This window comes from Megalobrama amblycephala, linkage group LG13 (genome assembly GCF_018812025.1).
Source record: "Megalobrama amblycephala isolate DHTTF-2021 linkage group LG13, ASM1881202v1, whole genome shotgun sequence".
Taxonomy (NCBI): domain Eukaryota; kingdom Metazoa; phylum Chordata; class Actinopteri; order Cypriniformes; family Xenocyprididae; genus Megalobrama; species Megalobrama amblycephala.
This window is the reverse complement of record NC_063056.1, coordinates 14875081-14888149: the sequence shown is the minus strand read 5'-3', so window position 1 is coordinate 14888149 and position 13069 is coordinate 14875081.

Genomic DNA, 13069 nt, shown 5'->3' with positions numbered 1-13069 from the left:
GTATTTGGTTGCGTTGTGAGTATTTGCAGCGTGTTTCTGTATTTGGTTGTGTTGTGAGTATTTGCAGCGCGTTTCTGTATTTGGTTGTGTTGTGAGTATTTGGAGTGGGTTTCTGTATTTGGTTGCGTTGTGAGTATTTGCAGCGCGTTTCTGTATTTGGTTGTGTTGTGAGTATTTGCAGCGCGTTTCTGTATTTGGTTGTGTTGTGAATATTTGGAGTGGGTTTCTGTATTTGGTTGCGTTGTGAATATTTGCAGCGTGTTTCTGTATTTGGTTGCATTGTCTGCATTGTGAGTATTTGCAGTGCGTTTCTGTATTTGGTTGCATTGTCTGCATTGTGAGTATTTGCAGCGCGTTTCTGTATTTGGTTGTGTTGTGAGTATTTGCAGCGTGTCTCTGTATTTGGTTGTGTTGTGAGTATTTGGTGCGTTTCTGTATTTGGTTGCATTGTCTGAATTGTGAGTATTTGCAGTGCGTTTCTTTATTTTGTTGCATTGTCAGTATTTGCAGCGCGTTTCTGTATTTGGTTGTGTTGTGAATATTTGGAGTGGGTTTCTGTATTTGGTTGCGTTGTGAGTATTTGCAGCGTGTTTCTGTATTTGGGTGCATTGTCTGCATTGTGAGTATTTGCAGTGCGTTTCTGTATTTGGTTGTGTTGTGAGTATTTGCAGTGTGTCTCTGTATTTGGTTGTGTTGTGAGTATTTGGTGCGTTTCTGTATTTGGTTGCATTGTCTGAATTGTGAGTATTTGCAGTGCGTTTCTTTATTTTGTTGCATTGTCAGTATTTGCAGCGCGTTTCTGTATTTGGTTGTGTTGTGAATATTTGGAGTGGGTTTCTGTATTTGGTTGCGTTGTGAGTATTTGCAGCGTGTTTCTGTATTTGGGTGCATTGTCTGCATTGTGAGTATTTGCAGTGCGTTTCTGTATTTGGTTGCATTGTCTGCATTGTGAGTATTTGCAGTGCATTTCTTTATTTGGTTGCGTTGTGAGTATTTGCAGAGAAATTCTGTATTTGGTTGCGTTGTGAGTATGTGCAGTGTGTTTCTGTATTTAGTTAGCATGAGAATTGCAGCACATGTGCTATCAAACTGATGAAGATGTTTCCTTAATTAGCTGCTGTTTTTTTTTTTTATATTTGCACATTTTCTTCAGTTGCAGCATGTTGACCTCTTTCAGCCACCGTACTAAAATCATGTTAACATGCATATTGATTGTGTCTTGTGACTATACTTTTGAAACAATGAGCATTTTCATGCTCATGAATTGGCCCCATTTATTTCCATATTGCCTCACTGTAACATTTTGTGTGTGTGTGTGTGTGTGTGTGTGTGTGTGTGTGTGCTTTTCTTAAGGAAAGGAGAGGCAAGTGGAAATTAATTTTTGTGGTAATCAACATTATGCCACAAATGCATGCCAACTGAGCTTAACTTGAACTGAACCCAGAATATTCCTTTAATTAGTCCAGAATATTCCTTTTTTTTAGTTTAATTAGTTTTTTTTTTTGACTTGTTGTGTCCAACAATCTTTTCATGCAGATGGTCTTCTAATGTTCTCTATTCAGGGTTATTTGGCAACACTAGTACATTGCAGCATGGAATAGAAATGCTGCCTTTTCATGCATGGTTAGTCAGCTCTCTATTTTTCTTCACTGAGGCTGGAGGCCTCTGAGTGTCGTTCTTTGATCCGGCACATGAACTACTAAAACATTTTGTCTCTTCTCTGTCCAAATGTTAGCACAGGGACAGCCATATGTTAGACCCAGATAAATCAGCCTTATTGAGTGGCCAGTCTCACAAACCATACAGATTAGAGCATTAGAGAACTAATGAGGCTGCTGGGAGCCGAGGGCCGCTTCATGTTACCTTGAACTGCGACTCTGTGTGAAACACAAAACAGACATGCATTGCGTTGAAAACAGAACGGCAGCTGCTGGCGGAAATCAAACACAACAGCTCGCTCTTTTGTGGTGAGTTCACTCTAATCCAAATGGTGCTTTTCACCTCCACTGAAAGGAACACAGGAATAAAGCTGGCCGCTGACTCGTTCGCAGACATATATATGTACGTTATTCAGAGTTTATGATTTATACTTCAGTACACAAGGTCCATTTTTCTTTATAGCTCCCACAGTGGTAAATCTATCAGGCTTTGTCAAAATTTTCTCTCTTCACAAATCAGTTATTATGCATGTAATGAATATAGCGCTCAGCTTATGTTTGTCTGTGCAGTATGTAGATCAATAAGTAAAATGCATTAAGGGTCATTAAGTGCCCTTTGTCTTTTGACCTTGTTAAAATATTCATATACAACAGAAAGATAATCTTCCACAGATGACATGAAACAGACCATCACCGGACCCGGGTCTATATCTGGCCAATCACTGTCCATATAGCTTGAGCTTCTAATACGGCCCATTGGACATCTGCAGACTATGAGACTCCTTGGCTTTTATGCCCTTTACTTTCTCTTTGTGTTTTTCTTCCAAATCATCCCCTTGCAATTATAAAGTTCTATCTGACATTTTTGTCAAAATTTAGTTATTCACACATTCTTATTTTTAAGTTTTGTACATTTTGGGACTTTTTTTTTTTTTTAAACAGAAAGGGTCTATCCATAAAGGCATATGGAATTCAAAAACTTTTTGAAGCTCAATATTTCAAAACTGCTCAGAATGCAGGTAAAACCTTATAATTCCAAGATAGTGAAATGGCTTGTTTATTTTTATTAAATTATAAGCTACACTTTATAGTCACATAGTGCTTTATACAATACAGATTGTTTTAAAGCAGCTAATACACAGCAAAATAACAATGTTAAAATTCATCAATTATGAAACAAATTCAGTTTCAGCTGTAAAGTAGCTCAATAGAAGATAATAGTGTCATTATTCAACTCAATTTAGCTCAATGTTGTTTCGATTCAGTTCAGTCAATTGATGCACAGTTCATCAATATAAGAGAAGTTCAATTCCGCTATAAGCAGATATACAAAATGCAATAGTGTCATTATTCAGCTTCAATGCTGATTCCAACATCCAATTTTTTACATTATAAGTAAGTGCTTGAGTCTTGTCTTTTGCATAACAGCGTGGTATACGGCTTTAGTAAGAAAATGTGATGTCTGTCTGACACCTTTTCTTTACGTACCACTCATATATCAACTTAAACAGATTACCCAATCTGAATTTAAATATTTTGAGTATGGCTTATAAAAGAATTCTTCATTTATGGTGAATTTTAGAGTGATGCTATAGATGGGTATATCTCAATCCACTTTTGTTCAGCTGTCTGGTTTCAAGCAGTGAATGTATCTGCCTGAGAGAGGTTACCATTTGAATGGCAGAGGTCTTACACTTGTAGAGTTAACGCCTCGCTTGTTACTTTCTGAGGTAAAATACCCACCCGTCTATCACTCTGACAGCTCTGACAGCCATTCAGGGAACCCTGAGGTGCCCCAGTGCGCAATCAAAGGGCTTTTATTGAAAGAATCCAAAACTAGCCTGTCAGGACAGAGAGGCGGGGTCAGCTGTCATGGTGACATGGCCCTGCAGCGGTAAATTATCCTGAAAGAGAAAACTCTAAGATCCCATGAGTAGATCATTTTGAAACTCAGTGTAACTCTTGCACTGCTCTTATCCGCAACAAATGTTAAAAGGAAGGAGTTAGTCTGTTTGAAAGAGGTTTTTTGTCATTTTCATTTGGCCGTCCTCCTCCTTCATCTTATTCCTACTCCTCTTCCTCACACACAGGAGGAATAGAACATAACTGAACAGAACATAAATCAGAAATTATGTTCTCAATTTTACATTTTTACCACTGGAGGACACTACTGTACAGCAAATGAAAATTATCTTTTTTTATTACTTACTAAAATGGTGTTTTGAAGACTATTGATGTTGCAATTTTATGAAGCTTATTTTTGGTTACTGCAGATAAAAGAACTTTTTAGGCATTTTTATTACATAGCAACTGCAAGTTTTTATGTATCAGTCAAAACAGTTGTAACAAAAGGGGGGAAATTGTTCTGACATTTATATGGCGAGTTGTCAAACTTGCCTTGCCATTTATATTAATTGATAAATATTGGCACTTTTAAAAAAACAACTGGAATCATATTTAAAGGGTGTGACTTATTCATCAATATCTGTGAATGTGAACACAGAATTTAAGATATAGTGCTTGCATTTCCTCTTTCAAAGAGTTTTTCTTCTTTATTTTAGGAGAAAAGCATAACCCAGAGTTATAGTGAATCTGTCTGATGTCATTCATTATAGTGTAAAAAAAAAAAAAGACTTACACTTGCAGTTTCATCAACATAAGAGGAGTTCTGCTGAGGCTTGCTCTGAATCGTACAGATGGAAATAATAATGCAATTTCCATCAAAATGAGGGCAGCGCTCTAATTTTGCAGGTGCTTTAGGGTCAGGGCTTGGAACTGAATTATGTTTACATTATCACTACAAAGCTACTGTGTGAAGTGCTTCTTTCATCTGGTATATCATTTCATACCCCTCTATTGAAAATTGTTTCAGGTGTCATCATCCATGAGAAGATGACAGCTCAATATATGTGTAAGCCTCATACACTCATGTTGAGTATGTTGAGAATCGGCGACCATGAAATAAATCATCTATAACACTGCTGGTGAATAACAAAAAAGCAAAAAGCAAAAAAAAAACATCAGTGTTCTGTAATGAGTGTGTTGTGTGTGTGAAATGTCAAGAAACTTTCCACACCAAAGCAGATCGTTCTGTCAACAACCTATTTCAAAGATTCAAGGGAAGAAGTATTGTAAGTTAACATTTTCTTAACTCAATATTTATCTGTTTCAAATTAAAGTAGATTACAGCATCTTACATCAAGCATCAAGATCTCCCAATTCCCAACTGTATAAATAACAGGTGGCGTAAAACTATTGTTTATATGCTACACATGGCATCTCTATCGTCATCTGTGGTTGGAACATTAAATTACAACTTAATTGCAGAGTTGTTGGCTGTGGCTGAAAGCTTAAAAATGCTGCCTTCAGAGGATGCATTCCAAGGTAGGAAGGGATCAAGGCACATCCAAATCCAATGTTAGCTTCACATCATGTCTCCTGAGATACCTTCTTCTGATTTTTGAAAGCAGCATAGATGTGTCCTTCACTGCCTTTGATATCCCACAAGTCTGTGCATTCCATTTCCTGACAGCTAGCTTAAAAATAAAGATGCCATCTGAAAGTTGCAGTTGGTGGTCAGTTTGTATGTACATTTCTGACCAACGTTTTCCACTTTTGATGTCATTTCTAGAAAGAAATTAGTATTGTAATCAAGTATTCACTTAGTTATCACCAAAGCTCGCTCTATTTTGTTGTAGATCATTAAATCGTTATGCTGCCTCAGAAGTCTGTCCGAAATTAAGGTGTGTTCATGGCATTTTGTAATTACTGTAACTATTCTGACTTGTAAAAAGCATTTATGCAATTGTAGATGTAAACTCGTAATTTTCTGAAAGATCTAGGCCATGTTGTAATTACCGCAATTATGTGATTTGAACTTTACATTCACATCTTGTAGAGCTCATAATTACAGCTTGTAAGATGGAATTGTTTGAGAGCTCCTACTTGTACCACATGACTGCTGTACCACCTGACTGCTGCAGATTCATTTAGGTGTTGATAATGGTTCCATAGAAATGCATAATTACGCAGTAATTACGACATGGGGTGAATGCAGTATATGACCTTGTACCACGTGGCCACTGTACCACCTGACCGCTGCAGATTTAAGGTGTGTTTGACTGGAAACACGCTGATCAGACCGATCAGTGTATGACGACGAGTACAGCAAGAGTGATTAGAAAGCATATGGAGCTTTATTTATGGTAATTATGACATGGCGTGAATGCAGAGTTAATAGACATTATTCAGAGCAGTGTATGAAAGCAAGGCTATGAGGTATAGACTTTTGTGATTTCAATGGCATCCGCTGTAAAAAGGCTGTAGCTCCAAGACCACTCATAATTTTCCACAGCTCAGGTCTACTGAGATTTCTTGGAAAGATCATTTTGCAGTGTTTCATCAGCAGAACAATCCAAAAACACATTAAATAATAGTACAACCCACTGAAGATTGGTTCTGAAGATATGGAAGCCCGTTTCCGCCACTAAATAAAAAAATAAAAACCGTAATTGCAATCGCAATTCTGACTTTATAACTTGCAATTGTGAGGAAAAAAGTCAGAATTCTGAGATATAAACTCGCAATTGCTTGATATAACGTCAAAATTCTGACTTTTTTCTTGCAATTCTGACTTTTTCTCACAATTGCGAGTTATAAAGTCAGAATTCTGAGATATAAACTCGCAATTGCGTGATATAAAGTCACAATTCTGACTTTTTTCCTCGCAATTCTTACTTTTTTTCTCACAATTGCGAGATATAAACTCAAAATTGTGTGAAATATTTTTCTTGCAATTCTGACGTTTATATCTCAGGTTGTGACTTTATATCATGCAATTACGAGTTTATAAAGTCAGAATTCTGAGATATAAACTCGCAATTGCGTGATATAAAGTCACAATTCTGACTTTTTTCCTCGCAATTCTTACTTTTTTTCTCACAATTGCAAGATATAAACTCAAAATTGTGTGAAACATTTTTCTTGCAATTCTGACGTTTATATCTCAGGTTGTGACTTTATATCATGCAATTACGAGTTTATATCTTAGAATTGTCACTTTATATCACGCAGTTGACCCTTCACCTAGAGCAGTGTTTCTCAACCCTGGTCCTGGAGGACCCCCAACACTGCACATTTTGAAAGTCTCCTCTGTCTGACACACTCATTTCAGGTAGTGGAGTTTCTTCTAATGAGCTGATGAGTTGAATCAGGTGTGTTTAATTAGGGAGAAAGACAAAACCTGCAGTGTTGGGGGTTCAGGACCAGGGTTGAGAAACACTGGCCTAGAGTTTGATTAAGCGATCTAACCAATCATAACGCCGAATCCGCCATTTTGTCCGACAAAGCAGTCAGGAGTTAAGACTAACCTCGGCAGACTTGAACTTGAAAAATGGTCCGTATTTACTTCTTTCCACATTTGAAACAACATTCCTTCTCATGTTCATTCATGTTTATTTGATGCTATAAACTAACTAGTAGGAAGAGATCATTAGTTCACGAGACGCTTGAGCTGAGGTGCTACAGCAATCTGTCACGACACAACAAAGAGCTATTATTCATTGACAGTGTTGCGGGAGAGGGGAAATTATGCTGCGTTCCAGGCAGGTTTTTGAGCCCGTAAGTCACGATTTCAAATCACGACTCACGACTTTGTAGCGTTCCAGGAAAGTCACGCCAAACTGCGTAAAAGTGTAAACAAACCAACATGGCGGACCGTACGGTGTTATGGTCATTAATTATTTCTATCGCCAAAGGTGCTTACTCCTTGCTTATTTAAGGGAAACAGAGGAGGAAAACGGCGCATAAGGCAAGAGAAGCTGTTATACCTTTTATTTTACCGTGCACTTGCATAAACACGGCATCCATAGGGGCTGCCATTGTTGTTCCACGGGCTATGTGACGTTAGAACTCGTAACTGGGAGTAGCTACATTGATCTGGTACGAGTTCACGGGTGGGAAGTCACGGCTTTGACTGCTGTTCCAGTGCACTTTCACGGGTAGAAGGTTGGAAAAACACGGGTTACGGGTTGCCTGGAACGTGGCATAAGAGATATCGCTTTTAGTCCCTAGCGAAATGCTTCATGGGTAATGTAGTTCAGATCAAGCGTGCTCGTGTGATGAAATAGTCTCTCGCTGTGCTGTGCAAAAAGGAAGATTCTCTGTTGTTTCTCTGTTAGTTCATTGAAGTCGATCCACCCAGGAGTTATTGTGAACTGTAACCTTGACAACTTTACCCTGCAAGAATCAGTAAAATTGCATATTGGTAAACTTTGTTTCACTCATCATTGCCCGAACGCGAACTAACTAAGTTAGCTGTTACACCCCGCTGTGAATGGGCGAAGCGGAGAAAGTAACAACAGCGATGCCATAGAAATATAGGAGTTATACCGCAAAAACTGAAGTTCAAAGACAATATTATAAAGATTGCGGCGTGCTTGTTTCTCTGGTGCGAGGACGTAAACAACTCCAGCGTCGCGTGTTGTTTTCTCTTATTTAAGGTAATTACGACATGGTGTAAACGCATCATCAGTTTCATTCAGTATCGTGCTCAAACGGCAACAAGTCAGCTGCCTAAGCTTTCGGATGCAGCCATTGTTTTTATGTCGTAAACAGTCGCAATCTGCAAGGGCCAGTGATGCAAAATTTCCCGTCAAATCCGACCGGCCTGCTCAAAAGAACACTTTTTATGTACTCACTCAATAATGGAAATCTTTTCAAAGAATAGGTTAAAAGATTTTAGAGTGGCTCCAGCCATAGGCTATCATATGCCATTTGTAGATTTGACTGATCTGCTAAAAAGAAACATGGTAGAAAAAACAAAAAAACAATTATAAATAGAAAACTACTGTACAAAACTATTTTCCTGGAGTCTGCAGTGAAGTTCTAAAGCCATTGTAGTGTGTATAATCCAAAAATAACTCAAAGGTTTACAATTCCTATACTCTCCTATGAAGTCTTATGTAACATTGGGCTACTAACCAATTGTATATAAAAAGAGAGAGACAGACAAAGGGAGATAGAGGAGTATAGTTTCCAGTCCCTATAATATCATTTCTCTCTGGGTCTTTGTTTAAGCCTGTTTTTAAATGCACTGAAGAGCAGATTCAAAGCTAGAGTTGCGTAACTTCTCTCACATTAATTTTTCACCAACAAGTCAAAGCGTTGAGATCTCTTTGATTGTGGGCGGCATGCAGATAGAAAACGATGGAGAACGGTGAAGGGAGACAGGCACGCGCAAGCTTTTCCCACCCATAATTGATTTGTGGACTGGAGCATCTTCATAAAAACATCTACAGTAGTTTTGGCATTAACACAAAGGCCATTGAGCCGTGGAGGCTGGCGTGAATAGCAGGGAGTTGGGTTTAATGCAAGTTTTCATCCTTAAGGGAAAAGCATGAATGTACTTATATAAGCTAGAAGAATCAGATGTATTGTTTCAGTATAAATAATCACTGAACTCAAACCTGACACTGGCAGCTTGGGCCAATTAATAAAGAGTTTTCTGTCAGGAAGGTTAAGAGTAGACAGGGTTGGATGCACTACACTGTCAGCACTCAAGCTGAAGCCGTAGCGCCCTACAGAAAACACTGAACTTTACTGGGAATTCTAGAATGCGCTTTTTGACTTTCATGTGTGCGGTTATAAATCTCAGCTTGTACTGTGAAAACAGAGCTTGTATTTATTTGATGCACTGTATTTTTTTCAAACCACAGGGATTTGAAGATGCACATAAAAATGACTTTTAGAGGCTTATGAGCTCAGAAAGGCATTGCTTTACATTCTCAATCACTTGTGGCAAAATGTTGAACTAAAAACAGTTGGAAATAACGATGTAAACCTCTAGATACAAAGTTATTAAATCACTCTTGACCTTTCAATTTAAATGTTTGGCCTTAGGCTCTTGGACTTTCAATACAACAAAGAATTAAATGTGACAAGTTACCTATTTGGACACATCCTTAGTCTTTTACACTCTAAAACAAACTCTGAGCCATGTGTTCAACTTAATTGTAAAAAAGAGCACAACATTGAACCATGGCAGTTTACTCAATAGCTATACATACAGTAACTGCTGTAAACACTTGCTTTCAAATCCAGACTCATGACCCTCATCTATTATATTGTTAAATAAAGAATATTTAAGACATAAGCAGAATGCATTTACTTCTGGTTGTCATCAAGATGTACTTGTGCAAACTACCAATGTTCCTATTCATTGTTGCACTGTGGCAACAAAATGAATAATTAATATAAGATTCTTTATTATGTGTTTAGCAAAGCCCAAAGTTATTATCATAGAAATCTAGACATAGAAATGAACAATTTCTATGCAAAATTAACTTGTCATTGTCAGGTTTCCGGTGCAAATATGCATACATTAATGTTAATAGCCTATTTATTTCATACTGCCTCTAGTTTCAGTTCTTCAAATTGATTCAGTCTCATAAGATAAATTGGAGCTTTTCTATATTTCTGGTGAATTTAATTGTTATTCCAACACTGTTATTGTTATTAATAGCCTCATAACATTATAATTTTCATCTCCCTCAGCCTCTATTGGTTATTTTTTCTGTGATGAAGGCCTTTGCAATTTCTCAAGAAGCAGTTTCGCTTTTTTAAGAGTACATTGCTGTTAGTTGTTAGATGTTATATTTCACTAATCTATCTTAATTGTTGCCTGGAATATGGTTTGAGTAGGACAAACTTAAATTAAACAAATCAGTTCAGTCAAATGAACTTTTATGTGTATTTAGCACTGTCTTTTTCTTTCAAGTTCACAGAACTGACATATTTTAAGTAAACTGAACTGTTTAATTGTTTTGAGTTTTATGAACTTATATCTTTTAATTTAGATGAAAAACTGAAAATGGGCTGAGATTTCCCAGCATGCTTTGCCCATGGCACTCGAAAGGGAGAGTACATGCTAAAATTGTTATATAATGTTTTTTTGTGCAAGATTAATGTAAAGTGGGGGATTTAATAGTGATTCATGTTTTGTTATGCTAATTTAGAAGAGTTTCTGTTAATATTGGTTTTTGGAGAGTTGGTGACAAGTGGTGCAAACTTGGTTTGAGAGCAAGTACGGTATCTCACGGTATCCCATTTTTGTAAATTTTTTATTATATCTTTTCATGTGACAACACTGAAGAAATGACACTTTGCTACAATGTAAAGTAGTGAGTGTACAGCTTGTATAACAGTGTAAATTTGCTGTCCCCTCAAAATAACTCAACACACAGCCATTAATGTCTAAACCGCTGGCCACAAAAGTGAGTACACCCCTAAGTGAAAATGTCCAAATTGGGACCAAAGTGTCAATATTTTGTGTGGCCACCATTATTTTCCAGCACTGCCTTAACCCTCTTGGGCATGGAGTTCACCAGAGCTTCACAGGTTGCCACTGGAGTCCTCTTCCACTCCTTCATGATGACATCACAGAGCTGGTGGATGTTAGAGACCTTGCGCTCCTCCACCTTCCGTTTTAGGATGCCCCACAGATGCTCAATAGGGTTTAGGTCTGGAGACATGCTTGGCCAGTCCATCACCTTTACCCTCAGCTTCTTTAGCAAGGCAGTGGTCATCTTGGAGGTGTGTTTGGGGTTGTTATCATGTTGAAATACTGCCCTGCGGCTCAGTCTCCGAAGGGAGGGGATCATGCTCTGCTTCAGTATGTCACAGTACATGTTCGCATTTATGGTTCCCTCAATGAACTGTAGCTCCCCAGTGCCGGCAGCACTCATGCAGCCCCAGACCATGACACTCCCACCACTATGCTTGACTGTAGGCAAGAAACACTTGTCTTTGTACTCCTCACCTGGTTGCCGCCACACACACTTGACACCATCTGAACCAAATAAGTTTATCTTGGTCTCATCAGACCACAGGACATGGTTCCAGTAATCCATGTGCTTAGTCTGCTTGTCTTCAGCAAACTGTTTGCGGGCTTTCTTGTGCATCATCTTTAGAAGAGGCTTCCTTCTGGGAAGACAGCAATGCAGACCAATTTGATGCAGTGTGCGGCATACGGTCTGAGCACTGACAGGCTGACCCCCCACCCCTTTAACCTCTGCAGCAATGCTAGCAGCACTCATATGTCTATTTCCCAAACACAACCTCTGGATATGATGCTGAGCATGTACACTCAACTTCTTTGGTCGACCATGGTGAGGCCTGTCCTGAGTGGAACCTGTCCTGTTAAACCGCTGTATGGTCTTGGCCACCGTGCTGCAGCTCAGTTTCAGGGTCTTGGCAATCTTCTTATAGCCTACGCCATCTTTATGTAGAGCAACAATTGTTTTTTCAGATCCTCAGAGAGTTCTTTGCCATGAGGTGCCATGTTGAACTTCCAGTGATCAGTATGAGAGAGTGAGAGTGATAACACCAAATTTAACACACCTGCTCCCCATTCACACCTGAGACCTTGTAACACAACGAGTCACATGACACTGGGGAGAGAAAATGGCTAATTGGGCCCAATATGGACATGTTCACTTAGGGGTGTACTCACTTTTGTGGCCAGCGGTTTAGACATTAATGGCTGTGTGTTGAGTTATTATGAGGGGACAGCAAATTTACACTGTTATACAAGCTGTACACTCACTACTTTACATTGTAGCAAAGTGTCATTTCTTCAGTGTTGTCACATGAAAAGATATAAAATATTTACTAAAATGTGAGAGGTGTACTCACTGCTGTGAGATACTGTGTGTTAAATTGATTATAGTGCTGTACTCATTCAGCAAATGCTTTAACATGTTAGCAAATGAACAAGTTAGCCTTTTCTGAATTAGCTTGTTACTAGCTAATTTTAGGCTAATAAAAAGGCAACCGATTGCCTCAAATTTTTTGAGTTTTGCCAACTTATTCAGGTTTACAGTGTAAATGAACTGTGATAAAGAAGTTAGATTTCATGGAATATACATAGTGTCTTAAAAAGGTATTGAAATCCCTATTAAAAATGATCTTATTTTTTAAATTATAAATAATAAGTTTACATATAAATTATTTAATATATAATTACTTAAATATGCTATTTTTTGTATATAATATATAATATAATATAGTTCAAAAATAAAACATAAAATAACATTTTAAGGATAAAAACACAGTTTTAAGGGATCTTTGAGGCCTGAAGGATAGCTGTGAGTAAAAGAAAGAAGAGATATAATAAAACAATTTAATGAATGAGAGCAATATCCAGGCATTTGGGGATTATTCCAAGAGAACCATGTGGAAACAAGTCTGGAAATTGCCAAAAACATAACTACAACAAGGATCCAGCTTTTGTCCAAAATGTTTTAAATATAGTCCTGTCCACACCAAAATAAAGAGTCCAAAATCACACATGGACAGTGTGTAAATCTGGCACATAGCTATATTGCTGCAAACAATATCTGTGTAAGATATTA